The 14,795-nt window shown below is 39.2% G+C and overlaps 2 pseudogenes; one reads left to right on the top strand and one right to left on the bottom strand.

Annotated features, from left to right (window-relative positions):
- Positions 1-10,172: 10,172 nt before the first annotated feature.
- LOC105739779 lies at positions 10,173-10,672 on the top strand (annotated as a pseudogene).
- Positions 10,673-10,693: 21 nt separating this feature from the next.
- Positions 10,694-13,871, bottom strand: LOC100583955 (annotated as a pseudogene).
- Between the last annotated feature and the right edge of the window lie 924 nt (positions 13,872-14,795).

Here is a 14,795-nt window from a genome sequence, read left to right as displayed (position 1 = left end):
CCCCTGCTCTTTTGGGTTTCTATCTCCCTTGGTAAGAGATGTGGAGGGATATGGAAAGACACAGTGTTTCCTACTTGTCTGACATCTTCATCATTTTTCTGCTGTCACTTTGCTTCTCTGGCTTTGAGTAAATGTCTCTTGGACAAGCATTCACCTCTTTCAGGACATATATGTGAGTGGGTTCTTTGTAGAACGCTTTGGAGCTTCCCCGCAGTTTCCTGATCTTTTCTGATTCCTCTACAGAGTCTCCATCCCAGACAATCCACTCTACAGGTTCTCAGTGTTGGGATCCGCTTGCCAGCAGGATCTTACATGGGCACCTGCAAGCTGGCTCAAGTCCAGCTACCTTCAGTTGTGTCCATTTTCCGCTGTTCATCTGCCTCCAGCTCTTTCTGCTTTGCTGTTCCTCCCAATTCCAATGGCTGGATTGGGCAAATAAAACACAGGACACCCAGCTGAATTTCCACTAGATCTTAGCCAAAGGGCCAAGAAGCGATTGATATCCCGTTAAACTTGAATTTTGGATAAACAATGAATATTTTTTAGTATAAGTAAGTTCCATACATCGTATATTTTATCTGGCAACCCTGTCCCCATGCTCTTGCATTTTTCTCAAATAGACACACAGAGAGATCAGCAAGGCCACTGCCCAGTGAGACAATAAAATGCTAGTATCCCGTCTGGAGACCAAGTAGAATGATTCTCTTGGCTAGTTGCTTGCTTGACTTGAGATAGGGATCCCCGGGAAGGGAGGGAAAAACTCATTATGAATACTGCATTTCCATTGACTTGTGTCCTCCAATGATTTCGTTGATTCTCAGGTTTGCATTTATAGACTAAGAGAGGGATGGGCAGTGAACTTTGAGGGTGTTCCGTGGTGGGTGTCCGTCTCTAGTTGTGTGTTATGTGTTGTTTTCTTGGTCTCAGCTTGGGGTAGCTGGCTCCAAATTTTGGGAATTAGGAAAAACTCTCTTCCACATCTTGTACATACTACAACACAGCTGCATCAAGGCAATCCCAGACTTTCTCATCTGAAGTTGCGATTGAACTTGCTTTTGTTATTCTAAGTCGTCTCTTGTATTTCAACAGCATGTGGTTTCGGAATTTGTCAGTTTCCACATGGTGAAAAAAGTTATCTTGTTTAGCTTCCCTCCCTTTTTCTCGTTTAAATATTTTAAAAGTTTCTTGCTGCCTGTTTGAGAAATTGAATCTTCATTCAGACATCTGTTCTTGAGCTAGTGAGACTGTTAAGCTCTAATGTACCTGGAGTTCTCTGTGGTGTCGTCTCATACCTCTTCCTAAATTCCCTGAATGTCCTGCAGATGCTCTTTGCCCACAGTGTTGCAAGCACTACCCACATCCCCCAAAGAGGACTCCGGCATTCACTTCCCAGGCTGCTGACAGCTCACAGCTCAGTCACTTCTAGGGAATCTCCCCGAGGTAAAGGCAACTGCTTCACCCAAGCTTCTGGCCCAAGCCTGGGGACAGCCTACACTCTATACCTGGTCACTGGGGAAAGCTGAGAAGCAGATGACACAAAGACCTGACCACTTCTGACATATTTAGGACAATCTCTTGTCAACTTGAGGGTACCTCCGGAGGGTTAGTCTGTGTCCATTGTTTCAATAGTATTGCTTAATTCCTGAACTGTTCTTTTTTGTTGTTGTTGTTGTTATTAATGTCCTTTATACTAAACTGTCCTTCAAAACTAGCTTGGAAAACACAACAGGATTAAATCCCAAATGTTTCTATTTCAAATGTTGTTTTTTTTACTGATTTTTTTTCTCAAAACTAGCTTGAAAACATGACATGCATTACAACATGCTTAAATTTCACATTTTCTGTTAAAAATAGTGTTTTCTACCAGATTTTTACTCAAAAGTTGCTTGAAACTTCACTTCATTTTTATCCCAGCAGACACTCTGTACTTTTCTGTTAAGAATTCTTTTATTAGATTCTCCCTAAGAATTAGCTTGGAAACATGATTTCATCACAACACATTTAAATCCCCTAGTTTTCAGTGGAATTTGAGTGCATTTTGATGAAAATAATTTTTACAAGCTGGATTTGAGGAAAAAAAATCTAGTATAAAACAACTTTTCAACAGAAAAGTGTTTAAGAATATTGTGATGATAGTCATATTTCCAAGGTAGTCAGAGATTTCTTATTAGTATTATGTGATTGTTTTTCTTGCCTGTTATTGATAATAATTTATGAATAGACTTTATATTTATGAATAAATTCAGTTCAGCAAGTTTTGCATGTATAGATGTCTGACATTATTTATGACCTTATACCTGTCAAAAAGTTGTCTGTCCTTTGGTGAAACTCTTGCCATCTTGTTCCCACTCTTACCTAGTCCTCTTCATACTCTTAAAAAACATCCTCTGCAGCACACGGATATGTGGTGACATCATCCTCTGATTTAAATTCTTCCCCAGTTTTATGTCATCCAGAAACTGGGTTTGACCCAGTGTTCTGCAGTGCTCTTGGGCCATACATCATCCTCTGCAGCCACACACACAGCCACACAGCTGTGGAGGTTGGGGGCCTGGAGCCCCCTTGGATTCAGACTGATAATTTCTGGTGTATCTAGTTCCAGAGTTTCCAATATATTTCCTCTATAAAAAGGATTCCAGGGATCTTTAAAAAGGCTCCTCTTTCTGTGATATGAGTTGCAAATTTTTTTTCCAGTTTGAATTGCTATATATACAGTACTACAGGACAATTATGGCTGTAACTTCTTTGTTTTTCATTTTAACAGTAACAACAGCAGCAAAAACCACAAGGTAAGTGGAACTCGCTAATGCCAGATTTGGAGGAAGTTCACAGCATCTTCCTTTTAGTGTGCCTCCTGATATTTTACGAACTCTAAGGACTTACATGTAAGGGTTGAGATAGTGAGGGAAACATGGAGATGGGTCAGATAGTGTCATTACTTCTTGCAGCCACACGGTGTCACTGTGAACAGTCAGTCATTTTGACAGATGGTGCCAGCCTGCTTCTGGCTCAGGTCTGTGTAAGCCACGGGGAATCTTTAAAGGTTAGTCTTCAGTGGTGGATAACCCCCTGTTTCTTTGTCATGTTTAGTCAAGGGTATCACACACTTGAGTTCTTAGGGACACAGCTTTTGACACCCAATTCTTTCTGGCCCATTGAAGCCATTTTCCAAGGCACCAGAAGCCCCAAGAGCACTGTTAACAAACTGACACTGGAGTCTGCTCCTTGCAAAACAACGCCTAGCCAGGCACGATGGCTCATGCCTGTAATCCCAGCACTTTGGGAGGCAGAGGCAGACAGATCACCTGAGGTCGGAAGTTCAAAACCAACCTGACCAACATGGAGAAACCTGGTCTCTACTAAAAACAAACAAACAAACAAAACAAACAAACAAACAAACAAAACCAAAATTAGCCAGGCATGGTGGCGCATGCCTGTAATCCTAGCTATTGTGGAGGCTGAAGCATGAGAATTGCTTGAACCCGAGAGGTGGAGGTTGTGGTGAGCTGAGATTGTGCCATTGCACTCCAGCCTGGGCAACAAGAGCAAAACTCCATCTCAAAACAAACAAACAACTCAACAAAAAACAACAAAAAACAATTCCTTAGGTCTCCTTGCCAATTTATATTATTAGGGATTGGGCAACTTTTACCCTTTCACCTCTTGCACTATGAAGGGTCTCATTGCATTAACTTTCTTGAAGGTTAGGACTATCTACACTTCCTACCTTAACAAGGTAGGGACCCCAACACCTTACCTAAAAGTCTTCCCTTCCATGGTTTTCCTTTCATGCTAATTAAGATGAGTTCCTGTCATTTCTTGCTAGATAAGAGAATGACTTTTCATCCTCCTCCAATCCTTCATGTTTTACTCATTAGCAGAACACTCTCCAAGTGATCTTGATCACTTCCTTTGAGAAGTTAATGTCTGTCAAAAGAGAAAAAGATATAAGCATATCGTTATTTTATACTTTGATAAGCATAACACTTTATAGCTTATTTTTTCCCCTTGTGTTTCAACAAAGTGAAAACATCTTTAAGTGGGAACCTGATCCATCCCTCCTCACTGGGTGGGGCCTCCCTGCAGGAATTTCAGCAACTGCAGCCAAGGTTATATGGAAAGAACTCGGATCTCTCCCTGGGACGGAGCCCCTCGGGGAGGTGCAGCTGACGTCTCTGTGGTTCAGTCAACGCAGCCTTTCCAGCCTGCTGGCTCTGGAGAGTCCAGGTAGTCTGGACGAGGAAGGGTTCCCCTCAACACAGCACACCTGCTCTACCCAAAGCAGCCAGATTGCTTCTTCAAGAAGGATTCTGATCCTGTCCTGCAAGACTGGGTGAGACTTCCCAAGAGGGGTCTCCAGACATCTCCTACAGGAGCGTCCAGGCTGACAACGGGTCACTAGCCCCCTGGGATGGAACTCCCAGAGGAAGGAGCAGGCTGCCATCTTTGCTATTTCACAGCCTTCACTGGTGATACCTCCAGGTAAGGGAAAAACCGAGGCAACTAGGGTCTGGAGCGATCCCCCAAGAAACTGCAGCAGCCCTATGAAAGAATGGCCTATGAAAAGAAAAACAAACAAATGGAAAGCAACGACATCAACATCAACAAAAAAGACCCCACACAAACCCCATTTAAAGGTCAGTAGCCTCAAAAACACAAAGTAGATAAGCCCACAAAGATGAGAAAGAATCAATGCAACAAGGCTGAAAACTCAAAAAGCCAGAGTGCCTCTTCTCCTCTAAACGACCACAGCACCTCTCTGGGAAGGGCACAGAACTGGGCAAAGGCTGAGATGCCTGAATTGACAGAAGTAGGCTTCAGAGAGTGGCTAACAATGAACTACGCTGAACTACAGGAGAATGTTGTAACCCAGTGCGAAGAAGCTAAGAATCATGATAGAACAATACAGGAGCTGATAACCATAATACCCAGTTTAGGGAGAAACATAATGGACCGGATGGACCTGAAAAACACAACATGAGAAATTCACAGTGAAATCACAGGTATCAATAGCAGAATAGACCAAGTGGAGGAAAGAATTTCAGAACTTGAAGACTGTCTTTCTGAAATAAAATAGGCAGACAAGAATAGAGATAAAAGAATAAAAAGGAATGAACAATGCCTCTGAGAAACATGGGACTATGTAAAAAGACTGAACCTATGACTGATTGAGGTGCCTGAAAGAGACTGGGAGAATGGAACCAAGTTGGAAAACATACTTAAGGATATCATCCAGGAGAACTTCCCCAACCTCACAAGACAGGCCAACATTCAAATTTAAGAAACCCAAAGAACCCCAGTAAGGTACCCCATGAGAAGATCGACCCCAAGACCTATAATATCATCAGATTCTTCAAGGTTGAAATAAAAGAAAAAATATTAAGGGTAGCCAGAGAGAAAGGCCAAGCCATCTGCAAAGGGAAACCCATCAGACTAATAGACCTCTCAGCAGAAACCCTAGAAGCCAGAAGAGATTGGGAACTAAGGGGACTAATATTCAACATTCTTAAGTAAAATAATTTCCTACTCAGAATTTCATATCCAGCCAAACAAAACTTCATAAGTGAAGGGGAAATATGATCCTTTTCAGACAAGCAAATGCTGAGGGAATCCACCACCACCAGGGCTGCTTTGAAAGAGCTCCTGAAGGAAGCACTAAATATGGAAAGGAAAAACCATTACCAGCCACTACAAAAACACACTGAAATACACAGACCAGTGACACTATAAAGTAACCACATAAAGAAGTCTGCAAAATAACAAGCTAGCATCATGATGACAGGATCAAATTCACACATAACAATATTAACCTTAAATGTAAATAGGCTAAATGCCCCAAATAAAAGACACAGAATGGCAAGCTGGATAAAGAGTCAAGACCCATCAGTATGCTATTGTCAAGAGAGCCATATCCCATGCCAAGACACACATAGGCTCAAATTAAAGGAATCGAGGAAAATTTACCAAGCAAATGGAAAACAGAAAAAAGCAGGCATTGCAATCATAGTTGCTGACAAAACAGACTAAACCAACGAAGATACAAAAAAAGACAAAGAAGGGCATTACATAATGGTAAAGGGTTCAATCCAATAAGAACAGCAAACTATCCTAAATATAATATGCACCCAATATAGGAGCACCCAGATTCATAAAGCAAGTTCTTAGAGACCTACAAAGAGACTTAGCCTCACATACAATAATAGTGGGAGAATTTAACACCCCACTGATATTATTAGAGAGATCATCAAGACAGAAAATTAACAAAGATATTCAGGACCTGAACTCAGCTCTGGATCAAACAGACCTGATAGATATCTACAGAACTTTCCACCCCAAAACAACAGAATATACATTCTTCTCATTGCCACATGGCATCTCCTCTAAAATTGATTACATAATCAGAAGTAAAACACTCCTCAGCAAACGCAAAAGAACTGAAATAATAACAAACAGTCCCTCAGACCACAGCACAATCCAATTAGAACTCAAGAATAAGAAATTCACTCAAAACCACACAACTACATGGAAATTGAACAACCTGTTCCTGAATGACTCCTAAGTAAATAATGAAATTAAGGCAGAAATCAAGAAGTTCTTTGAAACTAATGAGAACAAAGAGACAATGTACCAGAATCTCTGAGATGCAGCTAAAGCTGTGTTAAAAGGGAAATTAATAACACTAAATGCTCACATCAAAAAGCTAGAAAGATCTCAAATTAACAACCTAACAACACAACTAAAAATACTAGAGAATCAAGAGGAAACAAACCCCAAAGCAAGCAGAAGACAAGAAATAACCAAGATCAGAGTGGAACTGAAGGAGATAGAGACACAAAAACTTCAAAAAATCAAGTCCAGGAGATGTTTTTTGGAAAAAATAAAATAGACTGCTAGCTAGACTAATAAAGAAGAAAAAAGAGAAGAATCAAATAGACACAATCAGAAATGATAAGGGGAATATTACGACTGACCCCACAGAAATACAAATAACCATCAGTGAATACTATACATGCCTCTATGCACATAAACTAGAAAATCTAGAAGAAATGAAAACATTCCTGGAGGCATACACCCTCCTAAGACTGAACCAGGAAGAAATTGAATCCCTGAATAGACCAATAATGAGTACTGAAATTGAGGCAATAATAAATAGCTTACCAACAACAGCAAAAAAAGCCCAGGACCAGAAAGATTTATAGCTGACTTCTACCAGAGGTACAAAGAAGAGCTGGTACCATTTCCACTGAAACTATTCTAAAAAATTGAAAAGGAAGGACTCCTCCCTAACTCATTTTATGAGGCCAGCATCATCCTTGACAAAACCTGGCAGAGATACAACAACAAAAAGAAAACTTCAGACCAATATCCCTGATGAACATCGATCGAAAATCCTCAACAAAGTATTGGCAAACTGAATCCAGCAGCACATCAAAAAGCTTATCCGCCATGATCAAGTTGCATTCATCCCCAGGATGCAAGGTTGGTTCAACATATGCAAGTCAATAAATGTAATTCATCACATAAACAGAATAAAGACAAAAACCGCTTGATGATCTCCATAGACGCAAAAAAAGGCCTTTGATAAAATTCAGCACCACTTCATGATAAAAACTCTCAATAAACTAGGTTCTGAAGGAACATACCTCAAAATAATGAGAGCTATTATATGACAAACCCACAGCCAATATTATAGGGAATGGGTAAAAACTGCAAGCATTTCCCTTGAAAACCAGCATAAGGCAAGGATGCCCTCTCAGCACTCCTATTCAACATAGTGTTGGAAGTTCTGGCTAAAGCAATAAGGCAAGAGAAAGAAATAAAGGATATTCAAATAGGGAGAGAGGATGTCAAATTATCTTTGTTTGCAGATGCCATGATACTGTATCTAGAAAGTCCAATTGTTTCAGCCCAAAAGCCTCTTAAGCTGATAAGCAACTTCAGCAAAGTCTCAGGATAGAAAATCAATGTGCAAAAATTGCTGGCATTCACATAAACCAACAACAGGCAAGCAGAGAGCCAAATCATGAATGAACTCCCATTCATAATTGCTACAAAAAGAATAAAATACCTAGGAATACAGCTAACAAGGGGAATGAAGGACCTCTTCAAGGATAACTACAAACCACTGCTCAAGGAAATAAGAGAGGACACAAACAAATGGAAAAACATTCTATGATCATTGATAGGAAGAATCAATATCATGAAAATGGCCATACTGCCTAAAGTAATTTATAGATCCAGTGCGATCCCCATTAAACTACCACTGACATTCTTCACAGAATTAGAAGAAACTATTTTAAAACCCATATAAAACCAAAAAGAGCCCAAATAGTCAAGACAATCCTAAGCAAAAAGAACAAAACTGGAGGCATCATGCTACTCAACATCAAACTATACTACAAGGCTAGAGTAACCAAAATAGCATGATACTGGTACAAATACAGACACATAAACCAATGGAACAGAATAGAGAACTCAAAGATAAGACCACACACTTAACAATTGTCTGATCGTTAACAAACCTGACAAAAACAAGCACTGGGGAAAGGATTTCCTATTTGATAAATGGGAGAACTGGCTAGCCATATGCAGAAAATTGAAACTGGACCCCTTCCTTACAACTTATACAAAAATTAACCCAAGAAGGATTTAAATGTAAACCCCAAACTATAAAATCCCTAGAAGAACATCTAGCCAATACCATTCAGGACATAGGCACGGGTGAAGATTTCATGACAAAAACACCAAAAGCAACTGCAAACAAAAGCAAAAATTGATAAGTGGTATCTAATTAAACTAAAGAACTTCTGCACAGCAAAAGAAACCATAATCAGAGAGAACAGACAACCTAAAGAATGGGAGAAAATTTTTGTGATCTATTTATCTGATGGAGGTGTAATATCCAGAATCTGCAAGGAACTTAAACATATTTACAAGAAAAAAAACCCCATTAAAAAGTGGGCAAAGGACATAACAGACACGTCTCAAAAGAAGACATTCATGCAGCCAACAAACATATGAAAAAAAGCAAATGCAAATCAAAACAACAATGAAATACCATCTCATGCCTGTCAGAATGGTGATCATTAAAAAGTCCAGAAACAACAGATGCTGGTAAGGATGCAGAGAAAAAGGAATGATTTTACACTGTTGGTGGGAGTGTCAATTAGTTCAACCATCGTGGAGTGTCAATTAGTTCAACCATCATGGAAGACAGTGTGGCAATTCCTCAAAGATCTAGAGGCAGAAATACAATTTTTCCCAGCAATCCCATTACTGGGTATATACCCAAAGGAATATAAATCATTCTATTATAAAGATACATGCACATATATGTTCACTGCAGCACTATTCACAATAGCAAAGACATGGCATCAATCCAAATGCCCATCAATGATAGACTGGATAAAGAAAATGTGGTACATATATACCACGGAATACTATGCAGCCATAACAGGGAATGTCCTTTGCAGGGACATGGATGGAGCTGGAAGCTGTTATCCTTAGCAAACTAATACACAAACAGAAAACCAAACACCGCATGTTCTCACTTTTATAAGTGGGAGCTGAACGATAAGAACACATGGACACATGACGGGGGACAACGCACACTGGGGCCTGTTTGGGGTGGGGGTGGGGGAGTGAGAGCATCATGAAGAATAGCTATTGAATGCTGGGCTTAATACCTAGGTGATGGGTTGATCTGTGCAGCAAACCACCATGATACACATTTACCTATGTAAAAAGCCTGCACATCCTGCACATGTACGCCGAAACTTAAAAGTTGAAGGAAAAAAAAGAATCATTTATGGAGCTTGTTTAAAATGCATGTGCCTGGGCTGTACTGAGAATTTTATTTCAAATCTGGTTATGCATATTTAAAACCCCTCTGCTAAGTCTGATGAGCACATATCCACAATTAAGAACTATGACTTAATGTCATATAAGACTATTTGTCCTTGATTTATTTTCATATCAATGTGAAGATATAATGAAACAGAATTCTGTTAAAACAAAGAATTCTTCAGAAATGAGTGTGAGCAGTGACAAAACATCAGAATGGTGAGAAATGGGAAGACCATGCAACTCTTTCACATTGCAGCATGTCCCCAACTAGAATATAAGGTGCCATCCATGACAACCCAACACGACAGCCCAATGTCCTCCAGGCTATGCTGTTGGAAAAAATCAAGAACGTAGGCTATAACCCAAGAGTTTCTGACATACCATTCAGGCTGAGGAAGACCCAGAAACTTCTGGGCCACATGAGCCACAGCCACAGCCTCATCAGCAAGCACCAAAAGCACTCCGGAGGCAGGATTAATACTGGTGGCAAGCATCACCACAGGATCAACTTTGACAAACCTCACCTAGGTTCCTTTGGGAAAGTTGGTATAAGGGTTACCACTTAAAGAGGAACCAGAGCTCCTGCTCAAATGCCAACCCCGATAAATTGTGGACTTTGGTCGGTGTACAGACACAGGTGAATGCTGCTAAAGACAAAACTGGAGCTGCTGCCACCATTGATGTGGTGTGATCAGGCTACTACCAAGTTCTGGGAAACGGAAATCTACCAAAGCAACCTGTCATCATGAAGGCCAAATTCTTCAGCAGAAGAGCTGAGGAAAGAATTAAGGGTGTTGGAGGTGGGGCTTGAGTCCTGGTGGTATGAAACCACATGGATGGAGGTTTGTTAAATGCTAACAACTGCTACAAAAAAAAAAAAACAAACCCAAAATATGAAGTTAAATCCAGGTACTGTGATTGCTCACCTGATTTTTGATTCTTGTGATGGTGCTTTCCCGTGTGCAGATAGTTGTTAAAATTTGGAGTTTCAGCAGTGGGGAGTTGAATGGTGTGGCTTCTATTCCTCCATCTTGCTGCACGCTCTGTGGTTTGGTTTTTTAAAATTAGTTTTGGAAAGTTCTTGGCCATTATGTCTAAAAAGGTTGGTTCAACATATGCAAGTCAATAAATGTACTCCAATTACATGTATGTTGGAAAGCTTGGTATTATCCCATGTTCCTCTCACATTGTGTTTTCCCCCCACATTCTTCTCTCTCCGTTCTCCAGTATGAATAATTTAATTGACAGTATTCAAATTCATTCATCCTTTCCTCTGATATTCAATCTGCTATTAAGCCTTTCCAATTTATTCTTAATTTCAGACACTATGTTTTTCAATCTTAGGATATACATGAATTAGTTTTTAGGGATTTCACTTCTCTTTTGATGTTCTCCATATTTTTGTTCATTTTGTTCATCTTTTACTCCCATTTATTTAACCTACTTACAGGTTAATTTAGTCTGTAAGAGTCAATTTAAAGTCATTTTATTCTAATTCCAATAACTTTTTAATCTGTTGGTTTCCTTTCATTGACTGTTTTTTAGCTTTCTGTTTATCAGTCATATGTTACTTTTTTCACATCTCATACTTTTTATGGTGTGCTGGATACTGCATTTAATTAAACTTTTAAATTTTAGAATAGCTTTAGATTTGCAGAAAAATTGTGAAATTGTGTGGAGAGTTTCCACATACCCCTGTGAGAAACCATTTAAATGGTCCATTTTCAAGGCATGATAAATCTTATGTACTGGCAGCCAGCCTGCGGATGTGACAAACTGCACGGCTCATGCACCTAGAAAGTCACAATAAGTGGACAGAATGTAGAGATGGGTTAGCCCATAAAAGGGAAAAAAGTTTCATTATTGGGAAATCAAAACTTAAGTGGAGAAAGGGACTGGGGTATAATCTTATAAGGGGGATAATGAAACCTAGGTGACATCCAGGAAGATTTTAACCCCATAGCACTCGACCAATGAGGAACTGGGGGAGGGACTTGCATGCTAGGAGATAAATTACCTGCTGTAACTGCTTCAGATGTGCCTGCCTACCAGACACCTGATCTTGCAAGATCACCATTAAAAGACTTGCTTCCACTGTTCTTTGTGTCTCTGAGTCCAGAGACACAGTTTGGATTGTTAAATGTGTTTCTCACACCCCATGTCCAGTTTTTCCTCTTATAAATATCTTACATTAGTATGATATGTTTGTTATAATTAATGAGCCAACATTAATATATTATAGGCATAGCACAGAGATATTACAAGTTTGGTTTCAGACTACCACAATAAAGTGAATATCACAATAAAGTGAGTTACACATTTTTTTTGGTTCCCAGTGAATATAAAAGTTATGTTTTCACTATACTGTAGTATATTAAGTGTGCAATGGCATTATGTACATGCGATGTACATACCTTGGTTAAAAAATACTTCATGACTATACAATGCTGACACAGAGATATGAAGTGAGCACATGCTGTTGGAAAAATGGTATCAATAAATTTGCTTGATGTAGGGTTGCCACAGACCTTCATTTCATAAAAACTATAGTGTCTGCAAACTGCAATAAAGCAAAGTGCAATAAAAAGAAATATGCCTGTATTATTAACTAAAATCCATACTTCATTCAGATATCCTTAGTTTTTACCTAATGTTCTTCTTTTGTTCTAGCATCCCACCCAGGATACTACATTACATTTAGATGCCATATCTTCTCATGCTTTGTTTGGTGGACAATTTCTGACTTTCTTCGTCATTAATGACTTGAAAACCTTGAGTATTGATTACACATTTTGTATAATATTCCTTAATTGGAAATTGTTTTCTTTGTGATTAGGCCAGGGTATGCATTTTTGGGAGGAAGGATTTTGATCCTTCTTTGGGTCATAGGCTGGATCATTTTCCTCATCTCCTTCTTCTTCTCCTTCCTCATCCGCTTCTTCACCTTCTTCATCATAATCATCATCATCCATCTTCAATAGCTTCTCCAGTAAAGTATAACACTGATCCTGGGATTATACACTCCAGTAAAAAGTGGCCAATTTCAAAGTCTGCAGCAAGGATTGTTTTAGCATCAGCATCCAGATCTCCACTCTCAGAAACTTCAGGAGGGGCAAAAAAATTAAAGAAAGAGTCATTGGAAACTGTTTTAGTGACAGTACTAACTGTCCCACGTCCCTTGTGTTTCTGCTTCTTCTTAATGGTTTTCAAAATGATATTCTTTCTTTTTTCCAATCTATCTGGCACCCTATAAAACCCATAATTTCTGGTCCATCAAAATAAAAGGGATCAGAATCATCTGGTTCTGACCTCATGCTATATGTCTTTGTCAGCACTTCATTTATAAAATATTCATTCACTTCAAAGTGAAATTCTAAGACAAAACTCATGGGCTGGCCATCATCTGAGAACTTCACTTTAATATCTTTCAAGTACTTCAGAATAGGTTCATTATGTTCCTGAAACATATCACTGAACAAGTCAACATTCTTAAAAACAGTTAACCAAAATTCAGGAATTCCTTTGGAATCTTCTTTTTCTTCATCCTTTTTCTCATCTTCAATCATGGCCTTTTCTTTCAACTCCTCTGAGATCTCATCTTCTTCATCTGGCCCCCATTCTTCTTCTGTAGGTTTGTAAATTGCATTAATAATCTCAAATTGCTTATCAAATAGAGGCTGACAGAGAACAGCATACTTCCTTTCAAGATTGTGAACTTCCTCATAGAATTTGGCTTCGATCTGTGCACATTTAACTTACAGGTTTTTGAGAGCATTTACTCGTTTTTTAACTACCCTAGGCAGGCTTTCGATGTATCTTGTTGGTGTTTCTATTAGACCATCAAGTCTTTCTTGAAGGGCTGCAAGAATCTGAGGATTTTGCATCATCTGAACAGTTAGCTGATGTGCTTTGATTTTTGTTTCTTCATCAGTTTCTTCTTCTACTTTTTTAGCATCATCCAAATCTTGATCAAGTTTAGACTGTTCTTTGTTGTCAATGTCTGCCATGTTGTAAGAACTCCAAATATTGGCAGCTAGTATGGGGAGCCAGGCAGCCAGAGCTGCTCAGGCAGTGACTCAGGGTTGCAGCGGTGGCTCCACGAGCAGATGGCACTAAAAAAGCCGTCACACATTTTCAAGATTGGTTTCTAGATACAGTAGTGACAACTGATTAGGTAATTTTCACCACTAAAATTTTCAAATATAGCAAATAATAATCCATTGCACATTTCTAAATCACTGAGAGTAAGTTTCAAATGTTCTCACCACAAAACATGGTAAGTATTTGAGGTCATGAATATGTTAATTAGGTTGATTTAATTATTTCACACCGTATTCATAAATCATAGCATCACATTGTACTCTATAAATATATACAACTATAATTTGTTACACTACAATAAAAATAAAGATTAAAAAATCAACCTGTATTTTAAGGTCATATAAATGGCTTTCTGATTCTTTCCTGAGAACTTTTTTTTAATAGAAAGAGAACTCAAGGATATAGTATGTGGAATCCAGGAAGGATAACATGGACACACAGGAAGGGTTATGGCAGGGTAAGAATGTAGTTATGATCTGGAAGGTTGGGTTGACACAGTCACATTTCGTCTACTCACATATTTTACTTGGGTCAGCCAGTGTGAACTGCCAGTTTAACATGTGGGGAAAGTAAAACAGTGCATGTTTCAACCTCCACCATCTTATGAGGCTGCAAGTCTTGGTTCCTTTATTTTACCTGTTCTCTCTGGGTTACCTACCTGGGGACTGAGCCACATGCATTATTCCCTGCTTCCTAAGAGTCACACTGATCTGCCTCTTTTTCTATCTTTGAGAATTTTCCTTAGAAGTCAAGGTCAAGTTGCAAAGGGGAGCTGTAATTGGCCTGATTTGGTATCCTTGGGTTAAGAGGGAGTAAGGAACAGTTGTCAAAGCATCCTTCTTTCTTTT

The sequence above is a fragment of the Nomascus leucogenys genome, chromosome 5, assembly GCF_006542625.1.
Source record: "Nomascus leucogenys isolate Asia chromosome 5, Asia_NLE_v1, whole genome shotgun sequence".
Lineage (NCBI taxonomy): Eukaryota > Metazoa > Chordata > Mammalia > Primates > Hylobatidae > Nomascus > Nomascus leucogenys.
Note: the sequence above shows the minus strand (reverse complement) of the source record. Positions and strands in the feature narration are given on the sequence as shown.